Source organism: Diceros bicornis, chromosome 12, assembly GCF_020826845.1.
Source record: "Diceros bicornis minor isolate mBicDic1 chromosome 12, mDicBic1.mat.cur, whole genome shotgun sequence".
In the NCBI taxonomy this organism is placed as follows: Eukaryota; Metazoa; Chordata; class Mammalia; order Perissodactyla; family Rhinocerotidae; genus Diceros; species Diceros bicornis.
Window position 1 is genome coordinate 29,580,849 of NC_080751.1, and position 17,547 is coordinate 29,598,395.

Consider the following 17,547-nt stretch of genomic DNA (forward strand, 5'->3'; position numbering starts at 1 on the left):
GCTTGCATTCTTCTTTCAAATTTTTCAATGCTAGGATATTATAAAGAAAATGAAAATAGCAGTATGGTGCCCAATTTGTTTCAATTTCTCTTCACATACTTCGATCTATAATTGCCAGAAAGTATTATTCTCTATAGAAATCAGTGTTGAGATTATTTGTACGTGAATCTTATTCTTCGTAGTCATGGGCATGGTGTTCATTTCTTGCTCTAATTATCTTATTTTTTCATTGGAATGTTACTTCTGTTGCAATTTTTCCATTCAGATTTGTTAACATTTTTTTTTGCTAAGCTTTTAATGATATTATTAAAAATAAATTACAGTTTATACCAAGTAATGTGGATAATGCAAATCACTCAAGTCTAGTTTCTGCCAAAGACCATGATTCACTTTTTACAGAAGATCGCTCTTGTTTCACTTTTTTTTCCTATTGCATCTCATGTCTTGTCTAAAATAAATCTAATTGTTTTATTTTGGTGATTATCTCCAGAACTACAGATTGGAAAAAGAGAAGCAAGCAAAAAAATGCTTAGCATGACCAGCCAAAGATACTCCATTTTGCAAGACTATATTGCATTGTTGTTATTGGAGAGGAAGGAGTCACAAGTTAAATTTTTTTCTGCTCTTACTCAAGTGTTTCCACAGCTGAAATTCACCTTTTAGTTCAAAGCAGTCACCTACAAAGGGGTTAGCAGCACAGTTCAAACCTTCAGACACAGTTGCCTTTCGTTTCAAAGATGCAGGGCAAGAAATGTGATAAAGAATTTCTTCTAGGCCTGAAAGACTTAGTCAGAAGAACAAATGTTTGGGTTATGGGTTGTACTGTGCCAGCACTACGTGCCAGATTCCGAGTGATAGAGGTGCCTGAGTGTCATCTAATACATTTATTTTGTGCACGTGTGTGATATGCAGGGCCCCCTGTATCACATGGCGCAGAGCAGGGGGATTCCTTGAATGGGTCTAAGGATGGTACTGGTTGGTCTAATCTCATTTCTTTATGCCAGTCCTTTAGTTTTGATGATGGCTATTGACGTCTTCTATTTTCAGAGCTAACCATTGCCAATTTCTTCAACTCTTCTGTTGAAAATGCTCGGGTTATACCATCACCTGGAATTTGAAGTAAGTAACCGATAATTACAAGGCTCCAGGCATTAGCACAAAATTTAGGAGGTCTTTTCTTTTGTTCAACTTTTCTCTTCACTTTCAAATTCTTTCTTGGTACCTCCCCAGATTCTCCCTAAATCCGTGAAGCCTTGTCCAAAGAATGTTTCCTCTTAGTCAGTGGGACTTATTAGCAATGCATTGTTGCTAGCACGGTCATCCAGAGGCTTTATCTCTCAGAAAGGGAGACACTGAATCTGTGTTATAAACTCTCCTTTTATTGCATGTGGTTGATCCATCATACTGGAGCTCCTTGTTGGACCCTTTTTCTGCCTGGTTACTATGCTTAGCTACCTGCCAATTCCTTCCTGCCCTTGATACAGTTTATTCTTTTTTCCTAACTATTTCATAGGTCTCTTTCCTACTTATACACAGAGAAATACATGTCCAAACTTAATAGATAGAAATATAACTAAATAGAAAAAGCGTAATGACTACAACAACATCTTTCTTATTTGATATACTTTCCAGATATATCCACCATTCTGGCTCTCTTCTTCTCTACAGTCTTGGGCTTTTGACATCTGTTCTTTAAATGTGGTTGTCAGAGCTTAAGCAACTTCGGACATTGAAATTCAAAATAAATTGGGAGCTAAAATCTATTTCTCTACACCTATGTCTATTTTTGCAATCTCCAAACAAATTAGCTTTATGGAGGTAGTAATTCCAAATTGTTGCTACTATTAAGTTTATGATAAAAAACTGGTAGAACATTTTGCCTTTTCATACAAATTGTTAAAATATATTTATTCATTGAAGTTTGGGTGTGATTACAACAAGAATGTGGAGAGCATAGTGTAAATGAACTAATATCAAAATCAGAAGTTTAGATTGGTAACAGTAAAATTCTGTATTAGTTCAGAGAAGTAAATGGGATGCCTTCCACCAGTCTCAATGGGAAATGTCCTGAAGGGAGAAAGCCAAGTGTCTGTTAATGTGAAGTGAAGGGCCATCTAAGGAAGAGACAGAAGATGTAGGGGGAGTTTGTGCATGACGAAGAAAGGAATCCTTAGGTTGAATGGAATTTAGACTAGGTAGTATGTCTTTAAAAGGAGAAAGGTAAACAAGACAGAGAAAGAAGTTTGGGAAAAGATAGCTATCAATGGTGGTTCTTATGTAGGCTGGCCAGGATGGGTGACTGGATGCAGGAGACTATGAAGGAAGTTAAAGACAATAGATATATTAGCAAGAAGGGAGGAACGTGTGGATCAACCAGTTCTAACCATTTCTACAGTGCCTATGGTGATACGCAAATATATTGCATATGCAAATTTGTATCAGTATATAAAAGTAGGCAGGGATTAAATCGGATTTTCAGATGATATCCTACACTAAGCCATTTCACCTGTCATGAAAATACTTCATTTAAACCAGACACATCCAGAAATCCTTTTATAATATTGAGATTTATCATGATATCATTTCAAACAGTGGAGAAATTCATAATGTTAGTTTTGCATATTATATTAGCTTTTATAGCATATTTCCTTATCTCATCAAGATGATGCTGTTACATGTGAATGGGGAAATCCAGGATATTAAAGGAAAGCCACTAATCCAAAAGTTACTCTAACATTGGCTTGTGGTAAATACTACTGCATAAGCCCTAGAGGCACAACAAACTAGATCGAGTACACTGGCTTAGATGTTTTTGGATAATAGACTGGCCCTAGTTTTCTTACTAGTATGCCGAGGAAGAGTATATGCTATTGCTAGCATTTCCTGCTGCACGTGGAGTAATACTACAGAGATAGTTGAATAATCCATACACAAATTAAAAGGGAGAGCAACTTGGTTATTAAAAATAGACGCTAGAGGTCTCTGGGACTTATTCTCCTTGTCAAGATTGAGGAATCTTCAGTGCTGGCTCTGAAGTGCCTTCTAGTCCCATCTTATATGACTGTAGTTATTCTTATTCATCTCATGTCTTCAGATGTCTGGTCTCTGGAGTCTTAAATGATGCTGCATAACTGCTTTCTTGTCAGATGGCACAAAAACTAATTCTTCAACAAAAGGAAAATAAACTGCTTCTGTTCTACTCAGACTGAATACCAGAACATTTATCTAAATCCACTTCATAGAACATCTGCTTGTAATAATGTATCTAGTGGTGAAGACCTGGAGGCTATTAACGTAAAACCCAATGCTGCCCTCTTCTGTATTTTCAGGGACAATAGGGGTCCATAAAGTGGGCTGTTAAAAAATTTTTCAAGCCTCTATCATGCACATCCGAATGCCTGTTACAGCCTTATTTATCTCATCCTTGACCTCTTTGAGAGCTGTACTCTTCCTTTGAGATTTAAATCATATAAAGACCATTTGTAAAAAAGAGTTTACAATCTGATTCATAAGTGAACCCAAGACTTAAACTCAGAATATTGCCTAAACTGGTATTCTTCTTTTATTCCTTTATCTTGCCCAGTGATTGTCTACCATGGGTGACTTTTCCCACAAGGGGACATTTGCAAATGTCTGGAGACAGTTTTGATTGTCACATCTGGCAGGATGGGATAACATACAGCTAGTGGGTAGAGACCAGAGATACTCCTCAGCATCTTAATAATATATAGGGTACCCACGCATATATAAACTCACAACAAAAAATTATCCAGTCCAAAATATCAATAGTGCCACTGTTGAGAAACCCTAAGCCAGCCCTTTACATTTCTGCTCAGAGAGAACCACAAAACTTATTTCTTAAGTGATGTAGCTCTTCTTTGCCCAACAATCTTGAACTCAACTTTGTTTACTCAGTTATGGTGGTCTTTGTATTTTGATTTGACATGAGGCATAAACCGAAAGGATATTTAGTAAGATACTAGTTTTTGTATCAAAATCAATCAGACTATTTGTTTGAATGAAGTGACAAGCTATTTAACTGGTGTAATCCATCAACTGCTTAAAACGGTGAAGCCAGTTACCCCATTTTGTTATCACACATGGCAGGACATAGTATGAAGTGAGTTTTGGGTTTCTCTTGCTACTAAATATGGAATTTCTGTGACCATCAAGGAAGTTTAGGATTGTTCTAGTCACATCCAGGGAAAGGAAGTCTTAGGCCCAGTATAATCTCTGTGATGTCTGAGAATCAAAGCTCTGCCATCACCATCTAGGCCCTCATGGGATTTATTTTTGAGACAAAAACTCTTCTTAGCTTTGAATTTCAAAAATGCTTTAAATCCATTTGTGTGGGACTTCTTTCATAATTTTCATTTCACTTACTCCTGGTCATTTATTCTAGGTCATAATCATTCCCCAAAATTTGTTCTTGTTTTGTTGTTGTTGTGTTGTTTTGTTTTAATTTTTGTTTTCCTTTTCTGCAGCTGGATGGAAGGCCTTGCCTTTTAGCTTTTTATCTGTCTAATTTCCAGTCTTAAGAACTTCAGCTCAAGTACGACAAAATTTTCTAATCTGATACTTGGCCGTTTCAACATACACAAGATTTCCCTCTTAAACTGTTTTTACAATGGCTCTCTACTTTTGAATAAGGGACAGGATCTAAGTCACTTGGAGGTGAGGAGTGTTTACACACTACTGCCTCCATTTCTTGCCCTGCTCTCCCACATTGTGCATTCTGACACTACCCTAGACCCTCAATGAAAACCATTCCTCTTTAGAAACGATGGCCCGTAGCACTCTTTTGAGAACACATTGTTTTATAGTATTCTTACTCTCTGTACACATCTTCCAGATCACACTGCAAGTGTCAGAGATTTTATCCTATACCCCGTGGTAATCTACATCTTGCCTAGCACAACTGTGCTAGGACATAAATGTAGCAACGATAAATACATTGTTGAAAATCATAGTTCTAGACAATGAGGTCCCAATCCCAAAAAACCTTTTGAACGCATTAGGATGAGATTTCCAAACTTACATATGTGCAGTTAAACAGCTTGGCTCATTTTAATAAAAGAGCTTTATAGCCTGACCCAGGATGAGAAGATAAATGTGAAAGAAAACAGTTTAGGTTTGATTGCATTAATATTTTATTGGAAGCAGATAAGCAAGTTGTAGATTGATTGTAAACAGCATACAATCAGTGGCTATGGAGAATTTCGGCATCCAACAAGCTTTTAGCTTCCTTAAGAAGCAGGAGCAAATTTACAGAAAAATAATTCAAACTTTTAATTTCCTAATTTAAACAATATCACTCACTTAAGTAGCTTAGCTGATTATAGTTATTAAAACATGCCGTGTATTTAGCAGCAACTTGCAAGTTCTCCTGTGGTCCAGATTACTAATAGATTCAATGATGCCATTTTTTTTTTTTTTTTTTTTTTTTTTTTTTTTTGTGAGGAGATCAGCCCTGAGCTAACATCCGCCAATCCTCCTCTTTTTTTGCTGAGGAAGACGGCCCTGGGCTAACATCGGTGCCTATCTTCCTCCACTTTATATGGGACGCCGCCACAGCATGGCTTACCAAGCAGTGCGTCGGTGCGCGCCAGGGATCCGAACCAGCGAACCCCGGGCCGCCGCAGCGGAGTGCGCGCACTTAACCGCTTGCGCCACCGGGCCGGCCCCAATGATGCCATTTTTTCAATATTAATGTTAAGATTTTTAATACATGAAACCACTGACACTGAGACCAAGCATTTTATCTAAGGAAAAGAAAAAAGTGCTTTCTCCTTTTCTCTCTATCAGTATGACAGGAAGCAAAACAATTATTCGTGGCTATTACTTTAGTTTGCTTTCAAACATATTTGCTACTTTAATTAGGCCATCATGAATTAATAGATGTAAATGCAGTTTATAACCAAAATGCTGGCTCTTTGTGGAAAAATAGTGCATTGCTTGAGGCTCTGAAGCAATGCTTTTCTGCTCTCTGTGCTTTATAGAGAAACAATGATTATGCCTTATTTTACTCAACTTAGAAAACCAGATCAAGGTGGAGACAGGGTGCTTTCAGGTCAGTTCATGTCAGTATTTACTGAAAGCCTGCTCTATGTCGGGGACTGTGTAAAGACCAGGGAAATAAACGATGAATGAGATGCCACGACTCTCAAGGCGGGCAGACACTAGAGCTGGGATACAGTATCATATGCAACAGAAACAGGATAAGAATTGATGAGCAGGCAAGGAGAGGCCACGGGTGGTTAAAAGAGGAAAAGTCTTTTTTGAACTGAGGGGAAGTTTAATTTTTTTGCTAACCCCAAGTCAATTATTCTTGCAAAGTGTCAACTATCTCTCAATCTCAGTCTCTCCTTGCCATAAAATTCTTACTCACTATTAAAGGCATTAATGGATATCAGTAACCATTATTATTATTATATAATAATATATATACTATATATAATACTATATATAATAATATTATATAATACTATAATATATTATTATTAGCTTTTACATTCTTTTTTTTTTACTCCCAATACTCCGCTACTTCTAAACATAAAATAGGAGATTATTCTTTCCTTCCTTCTCTCCAACTCCATACCCCAACTCTTATTCTGAGATTTGGTTGCTCAGATCCCTGAGCTCCTACCCATCTCCTTGACATACTCCCCTCTCCCACCTGCCCTTCTCGCTGTTATCAGGTAACATCTGGTACTCTCTTTGAAGTATGTTCTATATTCTGGAACTTCTTATATCCAAACTCCCAATCAAAATATCTCCCTACCATGCCTTATTCCTTCACATCCCAGTGTTCCGCTAGGTGAAAGTTAGATAATCTGATGTCACAATTGGTACTGATACGTTAATCAATGTTCCCACATGACACATATCTGCTCTTTGAACCTCTCTGAAAAAAAAATTCTATAAGTAGAAATTTTCCAGTTTTGGGATTTTTTTCCCAGTAAGGGTATCTGGGCCCAGACGAACTCATCATATAATATTGTTATTCCTCAAGCCCATCATATAGTCAGCCACATGTCCTATATGCAATTACATCTGTTATCTAAGGACATCATGTATGTGCCATTCACACCAACAAGGAACTGAATGTATTTTAGCACATGAATGAAAACTAAGGTAAAAACTATTCATTCCAAATCTGTTCACAAACCTCAGCCCTTGATCATATCCAACAAACACATCAGCAAAGAATATTACTATTACATATCATTACTCACAAATATACATGTATTATACCACATCCTACCTTAGTTTCAAAAAAGCTATTTAAAATGTTCAGTAGTATGTGAAATAACTTTCTCTCATATACTGTTTCTCTCTCTCTCAGGATTTCAAATGTCCCAGAAGGCCAAAATATAACATATTTGTCTGCCTTGTATTTAGCAGTTATAATCAATTACTGTTATTACAGTGAAATCAGAGGGTGAACAGTTTCTAAGATATGAATTATTTTCTATCTACTTGAATTCATGGAGAAAACAGTAGGCATCTTCCAGTAATTTTCTGTGCCTGAAAATTGGGACTTTCTACGCAAATGTAAAAAATATAATTAGTTTCTTTAAGGCATAGTAACACAATGTCTCTCATTTTCAGACTTTCTAGAATCTTCTAGATTAGCAGTTCTTAATAAGCACGTTAGATTATCCTGGGGAGTTTTACAAAATTATCATGTCTAAGCCGCACTTCAGACCAATGAAATCAGAATCTGAGAGTGGGACATCAGCACTTTTTAAAGCTCCATTGAGGTCAAGAACTACTCTTCTGGAGTGAAAACAAGATCAATCATCCTGGTGGACATGCTGACCTTGGGCATGTGAAAAACACTGACACTGAGGAATGTGCAAGAAAAAAATCCCAGCTCCAGATGAAATTGCAGATTGGTTGTACCACCTGGTTTCTTGGCCTCAAGCATCTTATAGTGTTGTGGGGATGAGAGAACTATGAGAGGCCAGGTGCCAAACACAAGGGTTTGGCAGCAGCATGGTTAAGTAGTTCATTAACTAATGAGCCGAGAACTTGTGAGGATCAAGACAGTGACAGAAAGGAGCAACTAACGCTGCTCATGATCAAAAGCCACACCCTTAGCGACCCACAAAATGATGGGATTGAATACTGATTTTTAGGATAAATTCACAGAGTCAGGATCAAATGCAAAGGCTTTTGACTTTTTTTCAAAAGATTTGAAAATCATAATCAGCCTATGGGCTAAATAGCACAGGGGCTAAAATTACCCTGTTGACAAATGTGGTTGACAGTGAGGTCCTGAGAGAAGGTATGTAACTCGTCCAAGATTACACAAACAGTGATAAGCAGCACTTGAAACAGATTTGCTAAATCCTACTCCTACTGTATGTCTACTATGCTATTCTGATAGTGAAGGAATTGATAGACCTAATTTCACTATGTTAGAAGAGAAAATGTAATGTGCCTCACTTTAACTATGTCTAATAAGTACTTAGATGAATATGCTTATTGGTATAAAATCTAGATTGTCCATGTATGTTTAATATTGGTATTTCTATAAAAGAAGTACTACAAAATCATAAAGCAGGCAAGTAAAGGATAAAGCACCTAGGCCTCGAATTGGTGGTAAATAAATGTATCTCTTATATAGCGGTGAAGTGCGGACATTGAGTTTATAAAATAGTAAGTCTAGATCTAGATTTTACACTAAAGAAAATCTAAAAGCACCCATTTGTTTTCCTGAATTATGCATGGGAGATTGGGATTTCTGGAATACTCGGCACTGATTATTGCTAAGGAATGCTATAGGCTTAACTGTACTATTAGATGAGATAAATTGTTCTCAGAAGGGCAATGACATATACCCCATCCTGCCAAACTCAATGCTTTCTTTAAATAGGTTTGGTCAAAGTGTATCAAGATCATCCATTTCACTTGGTGTTATCTACAAGTGTCTTGTGCCCTGCTAGCACTTTTAACAATAAATCTGAGCTACAGATTGTCAGTATAAAGCATGATCTTTTATTACTCACTTTTATCTTTTAGATTTCTTTTATAGATGAACTTTCTTGATAAAGAAACAGAAGTTAGAGCCCAAATGACATAGGTGGCACTAGTTAGATGTCTTTGCTCTAACCTTCAAGGGATAGAAGTGTGTTTAGGAAGTAGCTCCAAATTTAACATTCCCTATGGTGTTTATTTTCTAATTAGAATTTTCATGTCATATATATATCTTGAATATAAAATACAAAATTTCTTTATATCTATGATAAGACAGATTTTTTTTTCTTATTAAAAGTGAACAAAGAATTAAAAGAACTTCCAATTTCCAGTCCAGCGTGTAAGAAGCTTGGAAGTCACCACTCTATCCTAACAACAAGTAAAAATCTGAACAAACAGAAAAATCGACAACTCTTCTTAGATATGTAAGAGAAGTGAGGTCACAGTACCCACAACTGCCTCCAAAATTGGAGAGACAAAGTGGCCAATACAGGGAATCACAACTTACCAGAGCAGAAACCCATGAGGATAAACCTCCTGGGGAACCAGTGCTGGGATAGGGAAACCTGAGCTGTAACTGAGTAATTGTTGGAAGCTCAGTGTGGACAACTTTGAGGCAAAAACTCCAGACGGACCTAATCATGGGGTTGGGAGGAAAGATGTGCAAACTTTCCTGAGTTTTACTTCCTGGAGCTCTAGCAGGTTCTCATAGTGAATATCAGAGAAAAATCTCCTTGTACTTCCAGAAGAGGGAGGGTAAAAGGAACAATTTTGAAGTAAACCAGAACATTCTGTTCTTCTTACAAGTCTGCCCTCAGGAGAAACTATTTGACCAGAGCCTAACATGCTGGGATTTTATCAGAGCCTAACTGACTTCATGGAAGGGAAATATCTAACTCCAATTGGCTCTAACCTTTCACGTGGATGAAAGTAAATACCCAACTCCAGCCCACTCTAGCCATTCTGTCCCACCTAAAAAGGGGGTGGGGAAACAGAAGCACTTGTGAAGTTCACAGTCCAGAGGCACAGGCTCACTAAAGGACTGAGACAGAATAGTAGGATTATAGAATGCTTCCCCTCCCCTCTCCCCTTACCACCACCACATTATTAAAGGCCTATTTGTAGCAGCTCCTTTTACCCAGTACATTATGTCCAGCTATCAAGAAAAAATTATGAGGCATACTAAAAGGCAAAAAACAAAACAAAACAAAACAGTTTGAAGAGACAGACCAAGCATCAAAACCAGACTCACATATGGCAGGGATGTTGGAATTATACAACCAGGATTTTAAAACAGCTATGATTAATATGCTAAGGGCTCTAATGGATAAAGCAGACAGCGTGCAAGAATGGACAATATAAGTAGATAGATGGAAATTCTAAGAAAGAACCAAAAAGAAATACTAGAGATAAAAAACACTATACAGAAATGGGAGAATGCCTTTGAGGAGCTTATTAGTAAATTGGACACAGCTGAGGAAAGAATCTCTGAGCTTGAGAATATCTCAACAGAGACCTCCAAAACTAAAGCAAAGAGAAAATGGACTGAAAAAAACCAGAACAGAATATGGAAGAACTGTGGGACGACTACAAAAGATGTAACATACATGTAATGGGAATAGCAGAAGGAGAGGAAAGAGAGAAAGGAACAGTAGAAATGTTATAAACAATAACGACTGAGAATTTCCCCCAAATTAATGTCAGAAACCAAACCACATATCCAGGAAGCTCCAAGAATGACAAACAGGATAAAGGCCAAAAGAAAATTACATCTAGGCATATCATAGTCATACTAAAGACCATTGGAGAAGGAATAAGTGAAGATAAAATAAAATCTTTTATTTTTCTTATTCTTAACTGATCTAAAAGATAACTGTTCAAAATAATAATAGCAACAATGTATTCAATTATGAATTATATATGTGTTAGGAAAAAAAACAGTTTTCCTTCCTGTATGTCTTCTTTATTATTTACACAGAACACTTCACTTCTGGTCACCAAATACGTGGTATTTGTTCTCCCACCAAGCAATTCTCTGTGACACCAGCTGGGTGTCCTACAATTTAACTCAATCCAGGTAGATAGTGTCAGATCTCACAGGTTAAGGGCTCAGTCCCACAAGACTGTCCCTGACTTCAGATGCCAATCTTAAGTCCAGGTTGTCACCTGTGCTTTTGACTGATTGATTGTAAATTAGAAATTCCCAAAACCCCCTCCTCGGGTTCAATTAATTTGTTAGAGGAGCTCACAGAACTCGGGGAAACACTTACTTAGGTTTACCAGTTTATTAAAGGATATGATAAAGGATACAGATGAGCAGCCAGATGAGGAGATACATAGGGCGAGGTCTGAGAGGGTCCCGAGTGCAGTAGCTTCTGTCTCCATGTGTGCCACCCTCCTGGCAAGTGATGTGTTCACCAACCTGGAGGCTCTCTTAACCTTGGACTTTTGGGGTTTTTACGGGGCTTCATCACATAGGCATGATCAATCATTAACTCTATTTCTAACCCTTTTTCCGTATCTGGAGAATGGGGGATGGGGCTAAAATTCCAAGCTTCTAATCATGGCTTGGTCTTTCTGGTGACCAGCCCCCATTTAGGAGCCATCCAGGAGCCCACCAAGAGTTGTTTTGTTAGAACAAAAGACACTCCTATCGCCCAGGAAACTCAAGGGATTTAGGAGCCCTGTGTCAGGAATCGCGGTCAAAGACCAAATATTAGAAAAAAAGCTGCTCCTAGTGCTCTTGTCACTTAGGAATTTATAAGGATTTCAGGAGCTCTGTGCTAGGAACCAGTGGGAGAGACAAATATAATATGTATATTTCCTATTATCTTAGAATATATTCATATATGTTTATGTATGCTTATGTATAAGTAAAATGATCAATAGCAATGATCCAAGGGATGGGAGGGAGGAATTAAAATTATTTTGATTAAGATTATTTTGTTATTATAAGGTGTTTGTACTACCCATGAAGCAGTATAGTGATATCTGAAAGTGGATTTGGATTAGTTGTAAAGGTATATTGCAAACTCTAGGACGACTTCTAAAAAAAATTAAAAAAAGAAGTGAAATTGATATGCTAAGAAAGGAGAGAATATGGAATCATATAACATGCTCAATTACAACCACAAAAGGCAGAAAAAGAGTGGAAGACCACAATAGGAACAAAGAACAAGGGCAACAAATAGAAAACAGTAACAAATATGGTAGATATTAATCCAACTGTATCAATAATCACTTTGAGTGCCAACGACCTAAATGCACCAATTAAAACATAGAGATTTTTAGAGTGGATCAAAAAACAAGACCCAACTGTATGTTATCTACAAGAAATCCACTTGAAATATACAGTGACTTATAGATAAAAAGTAAATGGATAGAGAAAGAGATACCATGTTAACACTAATCTAAAGGAAGCAGGAGTAGCTATGTTAATTTTAGACCAGATTTAAAAGAAAAGAAAGTTATCAAGGATTAAAAAAAAGGCATTAAATAATGATAAAAGAGTTAATTCTACAAGAAGAAATATAAATCTTTAATGTGTATGTGTATAAAAACAGAGCATTAAAATATGTGAGGCAAAAACTGATAGAATTGCAAGGAGAAAAAGATGAATCCACAATCATATGTGGAGACTTCAATACCCTTCTATCAGAAATGGACATATACAGCAGGCAGAAAATCAGTAAGGACATAGTTGAACTCACCAGCACTATACATAACTAGATATAATTGAAATCTACAGGCTACTTAATCCAACAGCAGCAGATTATACATTCGTCTGAAGCTTACATGGAACATTGACAAAGATGCAACACATTCTGGACCATAAAACATACTTTAACAAATTTAAAAGAACAGAAATCATACAATGTTTGCTCTCAAACATTAGACAGTGGAATTGAACTATAATTGAATAACAAAAATGTAGCTGAAAAGTTGAGTATACTTGGAGACTAAACTACGTAGTTCTAAAAACACGAGCTAAAGAAGAAATATCAAGAGAAATAAAAAAATATTTTGAACTAAATAAAAATATTTTCATCTAAACTTAAAGTTTTGAGGATGCGGTGAAAGCAGTGCTTAGAGGGAAATTCATAGCATTCAATTCATATACTAGTGGAAAAAAAGATCTAAAATCAATAATCTAAGATTCCACCTTAGTAAACTAGAAAAAGAATAGCAAATTAAGTTCAAAGTAAGGAAAAGAAACAAAATAATAAAAAGCAGAGCAGAAATCAATGAAATTGAAATTACAAAATCAATAGAGAAAATCAATGAAACCAAAAGCTCTTTGAAAAGATCAATAAAATTGATAAGCTCTAGTTAGCCTAACTATGAAAAAAAGAGAAAGAACACAAATTTCCAACATCAGAAATGAAAGAGCAAACATCCCTACAGATCCCATGGACATTAAAAGGATAATAAAGGAATACTATGGACATCTCTATGTCCACAAAGTTGATAAACTAGATAAAATGGATTAATTCCTTGAAAGACACAATCTGCCAATATACAAGAAGAAATAGTATGAATAGGCACATATATATTAAAGAAATTGAATCAATAAGTAAACACTTTCCAAAACAGAAAGCACCAGGTCCAGATGGCTTCACTGGTGAATTATACCAAACATTTAAAGAAGAATTTATACCAATTCTCTACAATCTCTTTCAGTGGATAGAAGCAGAGGAAATACTTCCTAACTCATTCTATGAAAGCAGCATTACCCTAACATCAAAATCAGATGAAGATGTTATAAGAAAAGAAAACTATAGGCCTATATCTCTCATGAAAATAGATGCAAATATCTTCAACAAAATATTAGCAAATAGAATCCAACAATATATGAAAACAATTATACACCACAGTTAAGTGGGATTTACCCCAGGTATGCAACCTGGTTCAACGTTTGAAAATCAATTACTGTAATCCACCATATTAACAGGCTAATGAAGAAAAATCACACAATTATATCAATAGATGCAGAAAAAGCACTTGACAAAATCCAACACCCATTTCCGATAAAAACTCTCAGTAAACTAGGAATATAGGGGAGCTACAGTATTCAAGCCATTATAGCACTGGCAAAAGAATAGACAAATAGATAAATGAAACAGAATAGAAAGCCCAGAAATAGGCCCACATAAATATAGTAACTGACCTTTGACAAAAGAGCAAAGGTGGTACAATGGAGCAAGTGTAGTCTTGTCAACAAATGATGCCGGAACAACTGGACATCCCCATGCAAAAAACAAATAAATCTAGACACAGGCCCTATACTCTTCACAAAACTTTACTCAAAACAGATCAGATAGCTAAATGTAAAGTGCAAAACTATAAAACTCCAAAAACATAATGTAGAAGAAAATGTGGATGACCTTGGGTATGGTAATGATTTTTTAGATAAAAAACACCAAGGGCATGATCCATGAAAGAAATAATTGATAAGCTTGGCTTCATTAAAATTAAAAATTTCTTCTATGCAAAAGGCACTGTCAAGAGAATGAATAGACAAGCCACAGACTGGAAGCAAATATTTGCAAAAGGCATATCTGGTAATGGACTGTTATCCAGAATATACAAAGAACTCTTAAAGATTAACAAATGTAAAACAAACAACCAGATTAAAAAAGTGGGTCAAAGACCTTAACATATATCTCACCAAAGAAGATATACAGATGGCAAATTAGCATCTGTATATGCAGATGGAGAATGAAAAAATTCTCCACATAACATGTCTTCAGAGAAGTGCAAACTAAAACAATGAGATACCTCTACATACTTATTAGAATGGCCTGAATCCAGAATACTGACACCACCAAATACTGGCGAGAACGTGGAGGAATTGAACTCTCACTCCTTGCTACTTGAAATGTGAGATGGTAATAGCAACTTTGGAAGACAGTTTGGCACTTTCTTGCAAAACTAAACATATTCTTACCATATGATTGGCACTCCTTGGTCTTTACCCAAAGGAATTGAAAACTTACATCCACACAAAAACCTGCACAGGATGTTTACAACAGCTTTATTCATAATTTCCAAAATTTGGAAGCAACCAAGATGTCCTTCAGTAGGTGAACGGAAAAACTGTGATACACTAGACAATGGAATATTATTCAGTACTAAGAAGAAATGAGCTATCAAGCCAAGAAAAGAGATGGAGGAAACTTAAATGCATAATACTAAGTGAAAGAAGCCAATCTGAAAAGACTACATGCTGTATGATTCAAACTATGTGACATTCTGGAAAAGGTAAAACTCTGGAGACAGTAGCAAGATCAATGGTTGCCAGGGATTCGGGGGAGAAGGGATGAATAGGTGAGGCACAGAGGACTTCTAGGGCAGTGAAACTACTCTCCTAGATATTATTATGGTGGATATATGTCCTTATACATTTGTCCAAACCCACAGAATGTACAAAACCAGGAGTGGATCCAAAAGTAAACTATGGACTTTGGGTGTCAATGTAGGTTCATTGATTGTAACTAATGTACCACTATGACGGGGGATGTTGATAAATAATACAGGAGGTTATGCCTCTGTGAGGGCAGAGGTATGGAAAATCTCTGTACTTTCCTCTTTATTTAATTGTGAACCTAAAACTACTCTAAAAAATAAAGTCTGTTAAAAAAAAGTGAATAAAAATTCATGAACTTCTTTATGAAATAATGTCAGCATTTTGAGGCCAAAATTACAGTGGCTAAGTGAAAACAATACTCTCTCTCTCTCCTCTTTTAATTTTCAACTCTTTGCTCCCACTACCTCTTCTAAGGCAAGGGAGACCCAAATGCAGAATTTACTACCACTGAGCTTAATTAGATACATAAGGAAAGATATGTAGTGTTTTGATTGATCTGCAGACCATATACATAAGATTGAGCTGGGTACTGGGAAGTGCATTTTCATGAATCAACACATTTCATAGGTTCAAAGAACATAAAAGGCAAGAGTTTTTTAGAGAAATCTGAATAGCTGAATCCTAAATAGAATCCTTTGCCAGTGCTCATGGCTCTGAGGACTTTTCCGGTCTCACTTAATTTAGAGTTTATAAGCCTGAAATCAAGAAAATCTTTCAGGCCAGTTCTCTACTTCAGTGGTTTTAAATGTGGTTGCAGGCAACCACTGGAGTATATGAAGACTTTCCCAGGGGTTCATGGGCATGAAGAGTTTTAAGGAACTTAAATTCCAAAATTTCAACTCCCATATGTCTCTTTCCTAAAACTTTTCTGCCTGAGAATATGCCTATTGTCAAGACATGGTATGAATTCTCTTTTCTGATGGCTTTTTTTCAACTGCCAAAAAAGAAATATTAGAAATATTGTTGTTAGTATTGAGAAAGTGAATAACTCTAATGATTAACAAATCATTTTGCATGGCGGGTTGTTTCAATGTTTTATTTTCAACAAAACTGATGCAAGACTTAAATTGAGCTCTTGGCACATACATCATTAAAAATAATTTTTGATGATTGATCACTAATGATACTTGGCATAGAACTCCGTTACATTCTTATCTACTAATTTATGCTGACAAGATTTCCAAAGTTTATAAAAATGTAAGAAATATAAAAATGAATATTTAGCCATGTGGTATTCAAGTAAAAATTAACATCTGTCCACAGATACATGTAATCAATTTTTTATAACTCTCCATTCACCTCATAAAGGGATGCATTTCCAGTAATATTTTACTTTTATGTTAAAGGATTTAAAAATTTTTTATGTTTCCATTATTTGAGTAGATGTATTCTAATATTCTATGATGAAACAATTCATAAGAAAATCATTTAAAACCTTTGGTTCACACAATTAACATATTAAATTTGAGTTTATATACATGTTTTTGTTGCAAAGGAATAGGATAGAATGATCAAAGATGACTTTCAAGGTCAAAATATGTTAGATTGGGGTAAACTTCTGTAGACTAAGTGCAAAGGAAATATGTTAAAGAAGAAAATAGAGCAGTGTAAAATATCTGATAGTTAAAACATTTTGTTTATACATATTTAAATAAAAAATAGTAGGCCTCAAAAACTATGGTATTATTATGCCACAGGATATTTTTTAAATGACTGATATAATATTCTGTTTCAAATTGTATATCCCTTCCAACTATTTAAAATTTTAAGAAAGCATTTTGAGCCATCTCAAAATGTATGAGTGGGTACATACATTTTCAAAATTATTTTAAAAGGTATGCAAACAAAAAGGAGGTTTCAGATTCATAAAGTCCTGAGTAATGTGGCCTCCCCAAAGATCTGTTCACAGGCCAACCAAGCCATTGTACCAGAAACTTCCAGAGGAAAAGGCACAATTTGAAGACAGCTAGTTGAGTTGGCTTGCGCTGAATGGAAACAAATCTCAATCCCCCTTTCCTTAGCTAGACAGCTCTTGAGGGACACATGCAAATTTGTCCAAACCCTCTTCAATGATTCAAGATTCACAACGGAGGAGAATTCTGCAGGATTCTCTGCTGTCCATATGTTTGATGGTTTCTAATAGTCAGATGTCAAATGAATCAAATCAGTGAACCTGATTCGAATAGATTTCAAAGTCT

At 36.0% G+C, this 17,547-nt stretch overlaps 1 long non-coding RNA gene across 1 annotated transcript in view; it reads right to left on the reverse strand.

The window, feature by feature from the left end:
• Positions 1–1,009: 1,009 nt before the first annotated feature.
• Positions 1,010–17,547, reverse strand: part of LOC131411946 (uncharacterized) — a 28,344-nt gene continuing 11,806 nt past the window's right edge. Inside the window, exon 3 of the long non-coding RNA XR_009221677.1 lies at positions 1,010–1,107. This is a non-coding gene — a long non-coding RNA (uncharacterized LOC131411946). The remainder of the gene's footprint in view (positions 1,108–17,547) is intronic.